This window comes from Tauraco erythrolophus, chromosome 8 (assembly GCF_009769465.1).
Source record: "Tauraco erythrolophus isolate bTauEry1 chromosome 8, bTauEry1.pri, whole genome shotgun sequence".
In the NCBI taxonomy this organism is placed as follows: Eukaryota; Metazoa; Chordata; class Aves; order Musophagiformes; family Musophagidae; genus Tauraco; species Tauraco erythrolophus.
This window is the reverse complement of record NC_141472.1, coordinates 28945501-28965331: the sequence shown is the minus strand read 5'-3', so window position 1 is coordinate 28965331 and position 19831 is coordinate 28945501.

The window sequence follows — 19831 nt, the reverse complement described above, 5'->3', positions numbered from 1 at the left end:
GTGAAAAAGCCAAATCTATCCTAGCTCTCTAGGAGACCCCTTACAGTTCCAGGACACCCCACGATCTTCAGAAAAAACTGAACAAGGTTGTTAAACCACATGACTAATGGTGTATCCTTGTCAGGTATCCTCTGATAGAGACTACAAACAAACAGGACAACTTCTGTCAGCAATGCATTAACCACCTCAGGTGCCACAGTGGCTATGCCAATATTAGCAGATTGAGCAAGCCTCATGATTACCCAATCTGTTACGGGTTTTTTCACCACCATGTTCTCCAGCATAGTTTTTGCACATGCCAGCAAGCTTTTGCTGAAGCTCAGGAAATAGCCTGGACCAGAAACTATGTCTGTTAAGCACTGTGAACAAGACCAATTTGGGAGCAAGAGAAAAAGGTTTGGTATTTTGCCACTAGGGCCAGAGAACAGGTCCTTTTCTCATTTTGTTTTTCGTACAAATGTAACCTGTGAGTCCAGCTGGCTTCACTAGACTCTGGACAATGTCTTCATTCACATGTACTTATCCAACTGGAAGAAATGCCTGGCCCCAGCCACCTTCTGGTGGCCATCGCCATGAAGAAAGTCACCAGCTGGCTGAGCAGCCTGTGCCATCAATCCCTAACCCCCTTCTGTGACAGTGACAGAAGACAGCTATTGACACCCATTAAGGTAATTTGGTTGATTGTGACTGAAGCAAGTTACAGCTTTCCCCTGAGAAGCTCGGGTGGCAAATCTGAGGGGACACCAACCTCCAGCCCTTGTGAAGAGCAGCTGGAGATGGGGTGGGAGCCACAGCATTTTCCAGAAGCCTCTGTATAGAGACTAGCTGTCAATCAACATCCTTAATTAGTAGTAACAAATCTCATCACAGTCTGGTGCCTTAAAAAGCCACCTTCTGTGTCAGGGAGAGCTGCTATGGGGGAGGCTTGGGGAACAAACATGTGAAGATCCCTTTTGATGGGCTCAGGGTCAACCACCATTACCATCAATTATTCATGGTTCCCGTGTGGACTTAAGGCAAATAAGGTATTAAAAATTTACATCTTCCTCCCTGCTCCTCCTTGGTATCATCACCTCTTAAGTAGAGCTGGTGAATGTGAGCATTTGCTGTTAATTAGCTGTAATGATAATTGCAAAGAAAGCACAAATGCAGAACCAGAGAGGTATGATGTATCTCTCATTAAACCCAGATTAACAGAAAATTCTTCAACTTCCTCTCTTTTATTCCAGAATCTCCAATTCCACATTAATTTCAGATTTATTACAATTGAAGAGATAGGGCTAGATGTCTGCTGAACATCTCTGAAGGCTGTGATGATTATGTGATCATGCTGGTTTAGGAACAGAGTAAGTCTGGCATATCATAATAAATTTTTATTTTGCAGACATTATTTTATTTCAAAAAATTAATTAGCTGTAAAAATGTAATAAAAGTAATCTTTATGTATTACATAAATAAAATATATATTTTGAATAAACAGTTTTCATTCTCTGTGTGGGTTTCCATTTTACACTTGCTGAAGTTCAGGAGAGTAGCATCAAAGTAGTCCACCTCAGTTTTCATTTATATGCAGTTTCACTTTCTGGTTGTTAGTGGTATAAGCTGCTCTGGCATAAATAGCTCACAGGCTTGAGAGTGTCCTGGTCCTCTTTTCAGTTCACAAAGCCTTGAATCTGTTACAGTTCAGACTAAATTTCTAAATTCTTTTTGCTGTAGAAATGCCCAGCTCAGAGAGAGGTATGTTGTGCAAGGTGGTAGCAATCATCACAGCACTGTTTCTTCTAATTCCCATTTCCTTGTGAATTGTCACTTGTATTGCATGCCTATAATAGAGCTGATGAAAAATTTTCCACGATGTTTCTTTTTTTCTGTTGCAAAAGGCTGACTGGATCAAAGCCAAGATGCCTTATGACAATTTTCTCAGCACATACCAAGAAGAGCCAATACACCCATGATAAAGCTACTCACCTGGGCTGTCTCATACTCAGTGGAGCCCCCCCAGGCTACAAAACTGCTCTATTTCTGTGGCTCACTGAATATTTCATTATTTATACTAAGTGGAACAGCTTCAGGAGGAGAGATGGAAAATGCTTTCCAGTCCAGGATGACAAATAAGCTAGTAATTAATTCTAGGCTTTGCTAAATTTTTTTTAAAAGGAAAACTTGGGCTTTTGCATTTAAACAATTCAACTGTGTCCTAGTCAGGGTACCTCAGCAGTTAGGACAAAGACAATAAAATATTATTTTTAGTGTACACCTGGCTGGCCATTGTTATGTGCTGCAAAATAACCTGTAGATATTATCAAGCTATTTCCTTTTATCCTGGCGCATCTAACTCACATATGAACAATGTAAAAGTTGGGAATTCTCAGCAGGGCAATTGGAAATAGACTGGACTGAGCATATTTGCAGTTCATAGATGTTGCTAAGAAAGGACTGGACTTAGACTGCTTTGTGTTTGTCCCTTGGAGACAGAGGACCCTGAGGTGTTGAGGAGGATCACTCCTCTCTCCTGCTGACCTCCAGTCTGTATAGGCAAATTGCAGAAGCTGCCACAGTCAGCTAAAACACAATTTCATTGGGAAAAGGGTAAGTCAGGAGGGTGGAAAATGGGAAAAGTTCAAAGCATAAAAATGGTCATGATTGCCAAAAAGAGGAGACAGTGCATATAACTGACAAAAACATATTTTTAACTTTGGCTTACAGCAGGTGACCAGTCAAGAAATCTCAATGCCTTCTTATCATTTTCTTGCTTGTTGCTCAAGATGCTGTAGTAATGCACCAAAATCAGTGGGAGCCCATCAAGTGGATTCATCTGCCTTCTGAAAGCACTGGACATACTATTTGCTGCCCATTTGAACAAGTCTGGGAAAAAAGCTGAGTAGTTGACTCCTGAATCTGCATTTGCATTGCAGTCCTCCCTTACCGTGTCCTGATAAGACCGTCTTGTGCAGCTAGTGGCTCCCAGACATGCAGGAGTGTAATGTCCAGAGAAGAGTAAGGACTCGTTTGATTTGTGTATGCATCTGACCAATAAAGCTCAGGTCTGCCTTTCACACAGAAAACACCAGTGAACCTACTCTTGTTTACACAACTGCCTAAAACCTTGGTTCATCAAGGTGCTTAAGCACATAGGTACTTACAGTGAACTGAGGTCTCAGCTAAAACAGGATGCTGAGTAGGTGCAATAACTCATTCCCCTGTCAATGGGGTTTCCAGAGTCAGTGCTGTCAGGTTAGCACCGGCTTCCAGGAGCAAGGACCCTGTTCACACCACATCACCACCTTTTACAACAGTTACAGAATGACTCAAGCACATGAATTAGAGGAAGTGATGAATGAATCAGGTTTCCCTTTGCTGAAGCTTCCAAGTCTCAGCTCTCACTTGGTGCTGTATCAGATCCTCCTATCTGGTGCGTGACGAGTTATGTCAACTTTTCTCTGTTCATCACCCTGGGATCCAGTGTCTGGCTGTTCTGCAGCCCAAGTGGTCCAAATCAGCTGTGACTCTTGAATTTAAGCACCAGAGTCTGGTATCCATCCTAGAAAAGTATATGGCCTGGGTGCCATAGGAACTATCACACTTTTCCGTCCTTCTCTAACATATATTCATTAGCCTAGGAAGGAAATATGCTGTAAGTCCCACATTGTCTCTGCAAATTACAAGTTTGCTTCCAGAACAAATAACCGGAAACAAGAGTGATTGCAGCACTCACAAAATGGTATTCAAGTGAGAAAACAAAATCTGTAAAGTTATACCATGTAAATTGTACAGCCTCCAACCTCACAAAGTACATATTCAAAGAATGCACTTTAAACAAAATTGTCAATTAGAACTAATCAATCTTCCTGTTACGTTCTCTATCAGCTTTTCGAAAGTCAAAGGCAGATTTATTTTCCAAAGCAATATGTTAGCGCTGTGTCCCAGGTATTCTTTTTTCAAAGCAAGCCCTAAGAGTCATCTTGCAATAACATATTACTGGAAATATAATAGAGAAGAAAGTGAAGAAGCAAAAAGGAGACTATGTGTTTCTCCAGAGAATGTAAGGGTATACTACATAATCATAAACAATATACAATGACATAAACTCTGCCATAAATATTCTCATATGTAGCATTCTTTAATCATGATGAAAGAGGAACCAGGGGCTTCCTTGGGGGATGGTATGTTCTCATTTGTAATCATATCTGTCTTCTCACCATGAAACATTTTAAGTTTCAATCAGTTTTGTGATTTTGCAAAGGCTTAAAGAAAAAAAAAAGGTCATAAAGGTGGTGAAAGGAGAGAAAACTTGGAAATATGTTTGAACCCAGTGGTTAAAATGGAAATACAGAATCCTTGTATGAAACCCATCCATTTGGCAGACCACGTCTGCAAAGGACCAGTATCTCTATTTGACATTTTTAGAGGTGTCACTGTAGTTATCCAGGCACATTACGACCACTGATTGCCCTCCAAAGACTCATTTATTTTAGCCGAGCTATGTTGATCTGCCTGGCTGCAGGGCTGCCTTCAATTCTCAGACATAGCATAAAACAAGGGAGGCAGTAAACAGGCCACAAACAAAAGAACCATCTTTGGCTAAAAATGTTGTGTCAATTTAATTGGAAAGTGTGTTAATTTTACTGGAAAGCGAAAGGGTACCACAAAGAAAAGAATCCTGCTATAGTGCAGGAAACCAACAAGCAACATCTTCAGACAGCCCATGGGGGGAACAGTTAAAACCCCAGGGCAAAATCCTCCCTCAAGTAAATGCTGCTTGACAACACAAACTATAATCACTACCTGTGATTGTATCCCTCATTAACAACCATAGCGTATAATACAGTAGAAATTCAAGCTTGTTTCAACAGCATTATTCATAAATATAGATAACATTCTAAAACCTGTTAAATATCTGATGTTTCAAATGCATTGCTGCCTGTCCTTCCACAGCATCCCAAAGGTCTTGGCAAAGTCTGCATCAAGTCCTGTGAGAACTGTCTGCATCTGTGACACAAATTTTTCTCAGTCTATATTGAGGAAGAGGTATGCATATAACACCACCAACATGCAGACAGCGCTGGGAAAAAATCCTGATCTAAGCTTGCCATTCAAGAAGAGAGGCAAGAAGGATAACTTGGTAGACAATCAGGTACAAGCTTCCCTTGGAGTCAGGTGTCTCCTAGGTTGGCAGGGTGAAGGCACAGCACACTGGTTTCTAATACTGATGACACACACCCATCTGCATCACATCCAGCACCTTTGATTCCTATTCCCTAACAAGCCAGTGTGCAGCTGGATCTACCAGGGAGACTGGCTTACATACAAGATCAGAGTGAGCCCTGTGGATTTGTAGTGAAAAACTGGTTTTACTACTGGCTCATGAAGTTGTTCAACAGCCTAATTTGAAAGCCAAGCCCATACTACAGCATTCAGGCATGCTGATGAATTGCAGGAAAGAGAAAATTGCAACATGTATAGACATCATTCTTCTGGCAAACCCCCTCTATGTAAATGAAGTTACACTGGCAAAAAAACCCCATTTTGATGGAAAGTGTCTTTCCTTCAAACAGGTAATTTATCTATAAATGCTAAAGTTCTATTAACAAAATAAGTCAGACCTCCACAGGGGCTTTAGCCAACCCCTCTCTCCCATTGTAACCTTTGTAGTGCAAACCAACCCTAAGAGGATCATTAAAAAACACTCATAAAAGAACGATGGATTTAAGATTAGCAGAGATCAAGATCAGATTTGGAGAGGACTTTTCTCTTTGAGGGACTTAGAGGGAAACTCAGTGATCTCAGTATTAAAAGCAGAGACTGTGTCCTTGAAATGTCTGTATTGCTGGCTGAAATCACATTTCATCAATACATGAAAGAATGAAAGGAAAATGATACCATTTTTTAAAGCTTCATAGACTACGTTCTGTGAAGGACTTGCTTAATTTTAGGCAAGTAAACGATTTTCTTGAAAGCATTGGTCTTTAACCACACACTTAACTACTTGCTACATGATACTTCTAAGAAATAGTATCCGTTTCCTTTGGTGAAGACTCTTAATGGATGAAAGAAGGACACCTGAATGAGATCGAGTTGGCCTCATTCCCTCTCAAGCCATGTGCTTTGAAATAATCAATATTATTTTCTTCAGAAGAACAGGAAGATGGACGCTCCCTTGAAGCCGAAGTCAAAGCCCATCTTCCTGGAGAAGTAGGGAGGCAGAAGAGTTGTCCTGAGTGCAGGCGATATCAAGATATCAGTCAGATGAAATGAGGAGGAGGGATTAAACTGGCAAATCAACAGTGGAGAAGTAATAAAGAACTAGATCCTGAAAGGGCTTTGGGCACTCAGTTCCTATCTAGGTATATAAAAGCCTTTTGATTTCCTAGAAAATGCCCAAGGAACTGTTGCAAAGCCTGCAGAAGATCTGGCATCGTTTTTTATCAGCTCTGGACCAAAACTTTAAAAAGTCCAGGAAATCAAAGGGAAAGTGAGCACTTAAAGAGGAATTAGGTTCCAAAATCCTTTTGGAAATCTTGTCTGGGCAACTTAGCAAGCTCCCAAACAGTCCCAGTTGGCTAGCGATAGCCCAGCACAGCTGTGACTTCTTACCTTGCACAATCAGACAGTTTTGATAAAAGACCATTTTTATTTCCCTTGTAAAGAAAAGTCAATGTTCATTTGTTTGGGAGACCTCCTTGACAGAAAGCTTTATCAGCCATGAAATTAGCCCTTCATGCTCTCTTAAGCCAACAGGCCAGGACTGAGATGCCTACTGCACCTGATGCTTGCAGTTAGTTCTGATTAGCAGCCCCTCGTGGATTTCAAACAGCAGCCTCCTTAAATGCAGGCTGTAAAACTTCACCGGCTGCACTAAATCAATAGGGAGGCGAGAGACAGGGCTGGGGAAGAGAGGGGAGAAATAAACAGAGACTAAAGCTACAACATTATTATCTGCTTTGGCAAATAGCCACCAAAATTGCTCAATATACTGTATACACACAAACACACGCTCGCGCACACACATACAGCCTGCCTGGCAAAGCAAAAAGGAAAATATCCCTTAAACAATACGTTAGTTCTCTTGGGCAAGTAAGAAGCAAGCTGCTATATTTAGCAAGGAAATAAAACTGTATTGTAAAGCCCTGGAGATCTATTATGACAATGCCCTCTGCACTTTCAGTGCTTAGAGGATTCTTATTTACTTGACTATGAGAGGATTGCTAGAAACTCATAAAGTGCCACCAGGAAGTCCAGGTGAGCCTGTGATCTCTTGGTTACTGCAGAGTATGACCATTAGCTTCCCAAAATTTTGCAGCGGTGCTATCACAAGGATCACATCCCGTGCACTGTGGGAACTGTGACCCCCAAGGATACTTCAGCAATTTATAAACTCAACAATACAGAGTAGGAAATAGAAAACTGGTCTTGAGAATATTCCAGCATGGGAGCAGATCTTTTAAGGGAGGAAAGAGAAAGCCTAGATCTAACGTGTGTGGTGTGTTTTCAGGGAGAGATCCAAAGGACATGATGTGGAGTCAACAGAAGGATTGACACTGACTGGATGAGCCCCTGACATTACACAGGAAATCGGCAATTTAATACAGGGTGAAAAAGAAAATAAAGAGTAGGCTTCGTTTCATCTGATTTTCAACAGCTGTAATGTAGACAGCTGTATCTGAACTAGCTGCCTTATGGTCCCCAGAGGAAAATAAGGCTCCCTTTAAGGTGCAATTCACCTAACTCATTTTTGGATTAAATTATTTTTGCTCTAAAAACACCTGGTTTTTGTCTACTGACTGTAAAAGAAGCATAGGGCAAATTCCGTTCAGAGTGATAGTGACAACGGGATAGATTGACACAGAGGATATTTCATTAATACAAAAAGTTGATAGAAGATGTACTATTTTTTTATAGTTTGCTTTAGATAATCCTACAGAACAGAACAGAATTAATCTCTTTCTAATTATATTGTATTAAATAGGCTTTAAAATCCCTCCCTCTCAATTTTATAGGAAGCACCTTTAGGGGGAATTTTCTTTGACTGGTTCACTTTCTCTTCCATACGACAAAAGTCTTCGCTGTAGATCTAGATTAGAACCAAGGTCTTTCCCAGAAGGAATCTGAATGGATTTTGGCCACACATTGATAGGCTTGCATTTAAAAGCATAATGAATTTACCTGAATGGAATGAAACAAGTTGCACTAGGGATAGGCTGAAGTTTGGAAAGTGTGGTGGTGCAGCTAAACACCACACAACCACTCACTCACCCTCTCCCACCTCCAGGGGTTGGGGAAAAGAATTAAAGGGGAAAATGGAAAGAGAGCTGTGGGTTGAAACAGGAACAACCCAATAATGTATGAATATATATACTGATAATAATATACACAAACAAGTGAGGCACAGTGTAATTGTGCACCACTTGGTGACCAAGGCCCAGCTAATGATCCCAAAACAGGTAAGTCCTGACACTGTAATCCTGGATGAACAAGAGGCATGGGGAGAGGGGAGGGGGAGGGAAGGGGGGGGTGGAGAGAGAGAGAGAGTGTACTCCAGGAGTCTGAGAGTGAGACCCCCCCAGAAGAATAAAGGCCCTTTTTCCCTGTTGACCTTCATCTTTATACTGGGCATGACGTTGTATGATACGAAATATTTCATTGGCCAATTTAGCCCTCAATCTTAAGTCTAAGTTCAAATCACAAGGGGAGTTGTGGACTCTCTGTCCCGGCCATGTTCCCCCTAGCCTGTTGTGCTCCTGCACACTGCCAAGAACACGGCAAGCTGAAAAGTCCTTGAGACCTCAGTGTCAACTATAAACATCAGTGCACTCCCAGCGTTCTTCTCAACAAATCCCACACTAAAACCAAACCACAGAGCTCTTCTGTATGCTAAAAAGAACTACTAACTCTGTCCCAGCTGAAACCAAGACGAAACGACAGTCATTCTCAGATTGAGTGTACACTTCAACATATGTGGACTGCAACCAAGGCTTACAGGAAGGTCAGCATCTTGAAAACTCAATGGATAGTTTATTGTATATATACACCCAGACCATGTGCTAAAGAATACAACTGGGGCAGACTTTTTGTGAGCATGGGAGCTCGACACTTCAATACCAGCTCAGTATTCCCCTCTACTTCTATACCCCTATGTGTAAAATTAGGATAATTATATTGCTTTCATCTTCCTTACCATGATGTTGTGACTATTAATTAGTCATCATGTGCAGAGACCTGGATAAACAATAAGTTTTAATCAGGTCCTGATGAGCTTAGGGAATGCAGCAGGGTCTGAGCAGAGGGTGGAAGACTGAGACGTACTGATCCCATCTGCCTGGCACAGGATGATGCCAATGGCATTGCCTTGCCAGTCTCTCTCATCCCACCCCTCCAGGTGGCAGCTATAGTTTTCAGTGGAGAAACGCTGGTTGTTTGGCTAGCTAATCCATGACACCTTCAGCCTCCCTAGCTGATGTGACTTGTCGCTGGCGAAGGGCTGGTCCACGGTTTTTCCACTAGAAAGAGTACAGTCTTCACCAGTTACTTCTATTGCCCCACAATGTCATTGAATTTCTTGCTGCCAGATGTTCAAAGGGCTTGAAAGTGCGATTCAGTTCCACCCAGTATTTTGAAAAGGCATCGTTAAATCTAATGGCCAGCATTTATTCTATGCCAAGTAAAGGAAATGAGAGGAATGCCTGGAGTGGAATCATGCTGAGGGTTTGCGTCTTTGAATCATAACCTTATTCATAGAATCATTGAATGGTTAGGGTTGGAAGGGACCTCAAAGATCACCCAGTTCTTGCCATGGGCAGGACATTCTCCTTCTTTTGGGACAGCTGGGCTTTTTTTTTTATTATTCCTTGTTTGTTGAGGGTTTTTTTTTTTGTCAGTAAAGATTATCGAGAGTTATGTAGTGATTAGCCTTTTTTGAACCGAATCAAATGTTTGCACTCCATATATTTTTCCCAGGAGCATTGCCTGCTGTATAAACTGCTGGGATGGGCTGCTACTGATTTGGCCAGGTCTGATATTCTGGGACCAATGATGTCATATAGGACAAAACTCTCTCAAACATAGTGTAATTCTTCACAAAGCACAGAACCACAGTGCAGAATATTCAGAGGTGGAAACTTGGTAATATATGCAAAATAAGCACTTCTGTAATGGGTGGAATAGAGAACTCAGGAAAAGGAGAAATATAACCCCCTGAATTAATGATGAATTCCAGTACTCAGAGATGTGTCTTTTAAACAACCTTTGATAATTGGCCTCTCAGTAGCATGTAGTGCACATCCTGAAATAATGGAATGGAAATCCACATCAATCAACACAGCATGAGGCTCCTTCTTCTCCAGCAAACACATATCCTTGCTAAACACTGGTGGCTGTTTGTCCTAAATTTAACACCAATTAGGGCCTGATCCTCAGCTCTGCCTGAAGGGATGAATGCCCTCCACACCCATCCAAGTCCACCAAGAGACACAGAAACATCTCAGCATCTCTTAGAAGACATTCTGCAGAATCAGACCCTTAATAGTTTGATAGCTTGAATGCTAACATAGCCCAGAGCACTTAAACTGATAAACAATCAAAGACATCCCTGCACATCTATATACAACAAAAGAGAGAAAAAAACCAACTTTATTTTTGTATTTCTCCCGTGTATCTCTGTAGCCAGGAAATCTACAGCAGAGATAAGAGGGGCTAGTAAGAGGAAAGAGAAGAGGTGGCATTGAAAGGGGGAAGTGTAAATAATTGGTGTGAATATTCACTTCATATCAGAAAGACAAAGTGGGCTAATTTTCTGTGAAGGTCCCAGAGAGGAATCGAGTCTCATTTTATTTCAGCTATGAAAAAACCCCATTCTGTCATGTTCCTCCTTTTCTGGTGTAAAAGGGAAGGAAATTTTCTCACATCCCCATCAAGCCATTTTGCTAGGCTGAGAATGCAGAAGGAAAGATGGGGTTTACAACAACATCCACCAGGCTCTGTCCCTGTCTCTGTCCTAAGCAGTCGGCAAAACATTGCCAGGTCTCTGCAGCCACTGGCAAAGACATTCAACCGTATTCTCTTTACATCGATGACCCCTCACATTCAGCCCTTTCCAATGCAATTGCAAATTACTTCGGTGAAAGTCAACACTTGTGGCAGGGATGGGCAGCAGCTTTAACTTTGCCCCAGCACATTTCTTCTCAGAGCAATCTAGTATGATAAAAAGGAGGGCAATCCATGAGCAGATCCAACTCACAGAACCAAGGAATGAACCAGCCTGTAATGCCACAGAGAGCAACACACAGCGAGACTGCCATCAAGATGTTAAGCAAAACTAGATCCTCTGACTGGATCTGGTATTTGTGAAAATATAGGGACACAAAAAGATAAAAAAAAATCCTCCTCAGTGGTGCTGTCAGACAGTGAGAGATTGTGGAGATTATGGGCATACCTGAAAGGGCTCTGCTGTCACAGAGGAGCAGATCCCATGGCAGACACTGCTCTTCCTGCTCTGGGGAGAAGTGGGAAATGGCCAGTGTCAGCTGTCCATTATTTTAGTGGCTGATAAGAAGAGGGAGTACAGTGCTCCAGCTTCCTGTCTGCCCTCTTAGCTATGACAGACCTGAGTGCAGCAAGTCTGACCTGTTGCTCATGGTAGCCACCAGCAAGTGCCAAGTCTTAGATGACTTTTGGAGGTGAAGAATACAGCAAGTTCATTACCTTTGAAAGGCAGTCAAAGCAAACCCCACTGAGGTCACAGTGTTTCTCCCTTTGTCAAACCAAGACAATTTGGCTGAAATCAACTTAAGTCAATTAATTATAATTGTTATTGCAGAGCATCAGAAAACACAGACTATTTCCCTCATTTCTTATCCTTTTCTAGGGTTTAGAAGATGCACAATTCAAATGCTTTCATTTTTTTCTTAGGAATTAGACTCAGAATACGCAATGCAAATGAAAGAACCAGATGAAAACTTCCCAGTAAAACAGTAGTCTGCTAGAAAGTGCTGATCCGATGAAATGCAAAGTTTCACAGTAATAACTTGATTGGGAAGTTTCGCTGTAAAAATTTTGCCTAAGTAAGGTCAAATATCTAATTTTCAGTACATCTAAAAGTTTCTCATTTGATTTTCTATGTTATAGTAATGTTTGAAATGATACTATTGAAGATAGTGTTATAATAACATAATACTATCTTTTGCCATGGTCAAATTTTATCTAAATTAAACATTTGGACAAGCTTGAAGTGAAACCTTTTCAGAATATCTTTTCAGAGCATGAGAAAAAAATCTATAGTGGCAATAGCAAAGCTTAAACATATATGATAACAGTAACAAAAGGATAGTAGTAATATTACTTCCATCCATCTTTACAATGTGCCTTATAATTTCAGAGGAACTGATCTTACCCTCAGTTATCTCTTCTCCCAGAGAATTTCCATGTAATTAACCTATATCTTGTCACAGCCTCGGAGTGATTCTACCTCTTTCGGAGGCTTTCAAAATCTTCCCAGGATTTGATCAATTGGAATCAAACTCCCCCGTATTCTCACAATAGAACCACTTGGATGAGCAAACAGGAGCCAGCATTTGCAGAACTGCCTGTTGAGTGATTGCACCAGACAAATCTAGAGCCCATATTTAGGAGCCTGGCCAGAGAAGTCCATTGAGGTAGCAATAATGAATAATAAAAAGTAATGAGGTTAAAAAGCAACAAATTCTGTAGCTATGCATTAAACTCACTCCATCCAGAGTCCAAACATCCTAAAAAAACAAATTAATCAAGTTTCAAAGTGACCAAAAACACTTTGCATCTCAGCTGCTTTTGTATATACACAGTCCGTGTTTAGTTAGTCCAGGCACGCCTGGTGGGACAGTAACACGTTGGGTGTGCAAGGTCTGAAGGGTGCAATCCAGCGTGTCTGTCTGGAAGGCATGTATATCTGATCCCGAAGGCTAACAGAGCAATGTCCTTAGTCACAAACATGAAGAGAAAAAAAAAGGAAAAAAAAGGAAAAAACCCCAAACAAATCAAAACCACCAACACATTGTGTTTCTAGTTAAACTTACAGCTCAGGCACTTATAAAATAATAAATCACCTAAAAAAGTCAAGGAAGGAAAAAAAAACAAAAAAACAAAACCAACATGAACAGCTTGAACAGCAATCTACGAAGTTGCTCAGCACAGCAATATTTAAAGCTGTTCTTCACAATATGTCATTTTCAGATAAGTTAATAAAGAAATATAGGAGAGAATCAATTTTTAGTAATCATTACTATGTACAGTAGTGAAACCTCCAGGCTATTCAATTAATTCTAGACCATAATTATGACCCAGGAACAAATTGTATAAATCAGCATTTTTTTATTTAACCATACAAATCAGACTCTGATCTTGAGTGCAAATCAAGAGTTGTATATTTCACAGCTCTTGCTGTCCCAGAAAATAGACTCTCCAAGGATTCAAGCCCCTTGAGGCGTAAACTGTGCACACTTCAAATTCCACAAGGATCACAGTAATTATAGTAATTTTTAACTCAACGTGTCACAGTGCCCCAAAGACACTCAAGTTCCTTAATAGAATGCAGAAAAGGGAAGGTGAAACCAGCTGGCTAATCTAGCAAATTCCAGGTCTGAGATGGAAAAGTAGATTTAAGAAAACCCTCAAATCTCAATTCTATTCCAGTCCAGGATCAAGCTCACCTGGAGAAAGCTACAACAGAGAGGAGCTGAGTTTCCTACACCTTGTAGCACTTTGTGTTACGGGTGCAGTTATCCTCTGTGGATTTCAAAGCACATTCTGGTTGCAGCACTACATTTACTGCTTTAGTCTTACAATGTATTTTAGCAGATAGCCCAAGGCTCAGAGGTGAAGCCGCTTACCTAAGAACATACAGCCAGTGAATTTCAAAATCCATGAACTGAACTCGGGAGTTCAAGAGGTCTTCATGCACTGTAGCCAGGCACACACATGAAGGGATGTCAGCAATTCACAGCCCCTCCACTGGATGAATTCATTAGATCCTTTCCAAAAATCATTGGTAATTTTTCTGGGGTCCCTGGTGCTCTTCGGGAGCATTGGTATCAGTAATTTGGTCAGCTTGCTGCTTCCCTCTAGGGCCTCAGTCTCTGTCATTCCTGCTACGTATCCATTAGTTGACTCCCCAGTTTCAATCCATAAGGCGTAAATGCGGCTCTTGGGTGCACATTCCCAAGAGCAAGATGAGGATATTGCACACCAGACACCTGTGTCCCTGCATCCCGCAGTGCTCAGAGCCGTCACTCCAGACAAATAAACCAGACATAAGCTCAGTAGCTCAATAGGTGAATTCACTGCCCAGGAAAATGCATTACTCTTATTAACCAAAGAAGGGCCAGAAAAACACTATCCAAGCCCCAGTTTTTTTATTCACTATGTTGTGTTTGACTGCAGCTTTGATTTCACCGGTTTCGAGTAGACAGACTGGGCACTCTAGTGATAAAAATGATCATATTAAGTGATTGTTTCCCATCATCTTTTTACTTATTGATTTATTCTAACCCCTTGTTATCATGTTGTGGTTTATAATTGTTTGGTAGAACAGTTTAATTTTTAAAGTACTATTTGTTTGAAAGTAAAATGCACATGGCTATTGCTATTGACAGGAGGTTTATAACCTTTTCTACAAGCTAATGTTTGGACCTATGTTGTCATTGTCATTAGACACCAATCTTGCCAACTAGTGATAAAAGGAATGGGCCCCTCTCGTTGATATCCCACGAAAAGTCTAATGGTTTTTCAGCTATTAAGGCTATATCTTTGGCTTTACTTTTATATATATTCTCTTAAAATTAAGAGAAAGCAGTCAATGAGGAAACACAAGAGGAGATACAACTTCAGCTGCAATGTCCTAACACCGCATGTACCATCCAGCCAGAATACGTTTTCACCCACAGCTGAGCAGGTGCTAGAAACACAGAGAAATAATAAAATTAATCATTACAGTTTTTTAAAAATTGAAAAAGGTGATACAATTTATAACACATGTACAAGCAGAATAGGATTTTTTAAAACCTTCAAAGGTTTGGAGATTTTTTTTTTTTAATAGAAGGAACACTGACTTCTGCAAATGAAATCTAGGTTAGGAAATCATTTCAGCCAAAATGAGATTTGACCACAACGAATCTTCGTAATAAATTGCAAATGAAGCTCACTTTAACTCCTCAAGATATTTCATTATCATGTTTAAAACACAAGAAAGTAGGCAATAAACATCTGTCTTCACCTCTAAATTTAATCTTTCTTCCCAGAATGCCTTCTCTGCAGACATCTCTTTAAAAACCCTAATCACACTAGATATCTAGCCCAGTTTCTAAACCAGAAAAGGATCAGCTAAACCTTTAGACTTTGGAAAGCTTATCTAAATTCCCACACAAACAGCATTGTTAAGTTACAGTTAGCTAAGGTTGTAAGTAATGTCATCCTTATACAAAAAATGTGACAAAGACACAGCAGTTAGAAAAGCTTAAACGTGAAAAAGAGTGGATGTAAGCAGTTTAAGCACTTTACATAAATATTCTATTGCCTTTATATTTCACGCATTTTGTTACAGACAATATTGACATATGATACTTCACCATACACGTTCCAATAACAACTTCAACTCTGTTCTTTGGAATATATTCATGATACCTTTCAATCCAGATTCATATACACTTATATTGTTGACAGTTTAAGTGTATAATTTATTTAGATTAATACACACACTCAGGAAAAAAGGAAAATCTGTCTATCTATTTTAGGCACCTTCAGTATGACTTAAGACTAATAAAAAAAAAAAAAAGAGTACCTGGCCTAACCAGTAGAAGCACGAGTCAGTATAGCTCCTTAATACCAAAACAAGTTGATAAAAGTGAATTCTACATTCTCTTCCTTTTCTCTTTTTTTTCCTTCCCTATTTAAAATGACCTGGTTAAGACAGTGCTTTAAGGACCGTGATATTCAGACTGTTGGGAAACAACAAGAAGAGCAAATTCCTAAGCTAAAATGTCCTAACACAGAATGCTGGACCACAATCTGCTTTATATATATATATATGTGTGTGTTGAGTGGTTTTTTGTTCATCTCAACTCTGACACAGCTGCTTAGGGAGACAGATGAAGGCAAACATGGTTGGTGATACATGCTGAAGAGCTTTGTGTGCCAGCACTAAACTAATTCTAGAAAGGTCTATTCACTTGTTGCTGTTGCAAGAATGACGGGGAGAGAGAGGCCACTTCCAGCTGAAAGCTGTCATTTCAAGCTCTTACCACGTGATGTGCCAAGCTGTAGCAGAACATTAGGCTAGCTAGTTTGAAAAAAATAGTCCTATTTGCCACCTAAACTACCTATACTCAAAAGAAACATCCTTCAGAAACTGAGACAGCTCTAGGTAGATGCAACAAGAGAGATTTCCCCAGGTCATAGTCTCAGGTTGGCTCTGATGCCCTCGCCTGCTCCATACATAAAAAGGCTCCACTCATGCAGCATGTGGGTTAAAGATGTTTTATACACTGGTTGTTTGTATCTTACCCAGCCACTTGAGGCCCATCATCAAAGTATCTGACATTCCTGAGCAGGGATTTCAGGTTAGGGGCACTGGAAAATTCCTTTCGAGTCAAGCCAGACTCCTGAGAAGGGACAATCCCAGGACAGATCTATGAAATGAAAATATTGTTTCAACTGTTGTGAATATCAGACATCCAGATTCCTGGGGTTATTCTGTGAGGATATCTGTTTGTTTCTCTTGAAATGAGTGGGCTTAAAATTAATCTCTTTCAGATAGAAATTGACTTTAAATATAATCAAGCATGTTGCTTTCAACCACTCAACTTTCCTGTTCAAATTTTTATAGATAAATATATAATAGCACTCAAGAAACAGTTTTTCATGTTTGGTTTCCAAAGTAGGTCAGTCTCAGCACTATCTAGCTATAAAGGAGGTGACACGAAGAACTGGATGTAGAATATGTTGTTTGTTATCTGTAGAATGGAATGGAACTGAAATATTCCAATATTTCAGTTGGAAGGGACCTACAATAATCATCTAGTCCAAATTTTTCTGCAATTCCTTTCACTACCCCTCAGCCTCATCTACTGTTAAGCTCCAGATCCCAGTGTTCTCAAAACAAAGCTGCAGCTATTCTTTTACTCAAGCACGAAGGCTTGCACAGATGGTAAGGAAGAGCTCCAGTCCAGCCACTGCTCTTTCTATTTCCAACTGGGAAAAGAAAGGGAAAGTAGGGATCAAGGTTGTCAGTCATCACACCTTCCACAAAGTTAAGAAAATAGTCAGACATATTCTTTGAAAAGGACAGATTTATCCTCTTAATGCTAAAGGTCACAGACAATAGAGTAAAATAACTGTTCTTTACATGAAAACATTTTCTCAGGGATAAGAGAGCTTGCCTTTAGCCTCGGTCTTTGTTAAAAGATAGAGTTTCCAGGAGGAAAGTCAACTGTCTTTCCCATCGTTTGCTTGCCTCATAAAATATACAAGAGAGTGTTGGCAATGAACCCTGCATCAATTCATCAACGCACCATTCCTGAAGCTTAAACTTTCATTGTCCGGGAGAAAAGTCACCATCTGATAGTAGGTTAGATCCATACTGATGCTCTCAGTGCATCAATAATTAAGCAGGACTTTCAACCACATCATTTAATATGACAAAATGTTTCTTAAGAATCGTGAAATTATCACCCAAAAAAATCCCCACCAAGATTATAAAGAGCCCATCATGCTCAGTGGCCTATGTTCAGAGACATAGAACATTCCTTCCACTTACTTTAACACAGCAGTAGCATTCAATGGCTTCAGGCTGTAATTAACAGCACAAAGCTCTCTTACTGGGAGACAGGATAACAATTCAACAAAGTATATCGATATTCTACAGCAGGCTCCTGAAATGCTCAGCATTTAAATAGCTTTTAAAGCAAAGCTGAAGGAAGTTGCACAAATTACAGTTAGTACAGGTGAAGAGAAGCAACACAAGCCAAGCACTAATATAGGAAATTAACACCCTTAATTAATTCTGCTGGCATAGCCTGCTAGCTCCAATCAAAAATGCTGCAGTGTAAGTTGTTCTCCACAGTTCTGGGGCTTTTGAAACATATAACTGCTTCTAAAGTGAATGCCATCCATTCTCTTGGAATAATACTACAGCATTAGTAAAAGAAGCTGGTAGGATGCTCCTGATTTTAGAGCTTATATAAAATAGTTTGGGAAGTTTTTCTGCACATGGAGCAAAAAACACCAGAGAATTCAGGACTATTCTGCAAACACCAGATGCTCATCCTTTGACCTGCAAACTTTGTGCAACAGTCAAAGACAATTCCTTCAGGCTTTAGTCCATTCCTGAAGACGTTTTAAGACAGAGAGATAGAGGACACACAGTTTGGATGCATAGTTCTGATGCTGGTAGCCTGTTACCAGACATCATCTTTCCTAGGGGCCTAATCTTCCCTGCTTTTGTAAATGGAAAGAAAGAAGGTGAGAGAACAGCTGTGCTGTCACAGGTGTCAGTGCTTAAGGACATTTTCACATGATCACAAATATCTGAGTCATCCCAGGCCAGCTCAGTTGTAGCAAACCTGCAGACCACTGCTATGAAAATGATCTCAGATAGCGTCAGTTCATTGCTTCCAAAGGCACTGGTTTGTCTCTACCTCTGCAGAAAACAGCCTGGATGTGACATAGACTGGTCTGACTTTCTGCTTTGGGTGCGTTGTCTGGTGTATGGAGATTCAGAACTAATGGGTAGACTTTTTAAACAAATTTGCTATATGGAAAAAAGAGCAGCATTGTAAACCAGTTCTGATCAGGAAGTTTGTAACGTCTTGGACTCTCTGTCTCGTGGTAAACGTGTCCTTTCTCATGAAGCTGCACTAGTAGCACTGTGTGCTTGTTTGGTTGAGATGCCAGGCACTGGACTGTGCAGAGCTACACCCACTGCTCCGTTTCCAGGTGAGAAAGGAAATGCCTTATGCTTGAAACAACTGAGCAGGATGCAGGACAAGCACCCAAAACTGTAGTTTTCTTGTGAAGTGGGAAAGCCCTGTCTCCATTAGCTCAGTCATTATCTGCCTTATCTTGTTATCCCTAAAAATTGGGCTGAAAAGGTCTGCCTTGTTCATCGTGGCTATTTTTATTGTAAACTGACTGGGAAAGGAATTTTCTCCCATTGTGCGTATACCTGGTGGCTGTCACAGAGGCATCCTGTTAGCTCAGATTTTGGGCATATTCTTTCGATACATAATAACAGTTAATAATGACAGTAAAAATGTCACTTCTCTTGTCAGCATTTTGATCCCCAGCATACTTTCCAACCCATAGTATCACTAGCTTCCTTTCGTCCCTGGGAATTACAATGGAAATCTCAAAGTGATTGCAGCAGCAAGCGTAGCAGTGGATAATTACAATCAGTGTAATACAGAGGCTAGGGCATTCCTTCCATGGCTTTTTTTAACTTTGCTTTCTTGGTACATAAATATGGATTTTGTTACTACCTGAGCTGGAAGGAAAACCAGCAAGAATGTTTCTAAGCCTCTGCAGCAAATCTTTTTTTTACCTCCCACCTAGAAAAGATGAAGGATCAATATTTAAAATAGGATTTTTTTTTTTAATTTAAAATCAATGTTAACTCAAACTACTTGGGACTAATTCAATTATTGTCAGTAAGAAGAAAGGTAGCTTGTGATGTCAGCTTTTCTGCAACTATTCAAGATGCCAAGAACTTTTTTTGAAATAAAAGTGACCTAAAACATCCCTTTCTGATTTATTTCTGTTTACCGTAGGTGCATTGTCTCCACTCTTGTTCCTAACAAGGGGAAAAAAACAA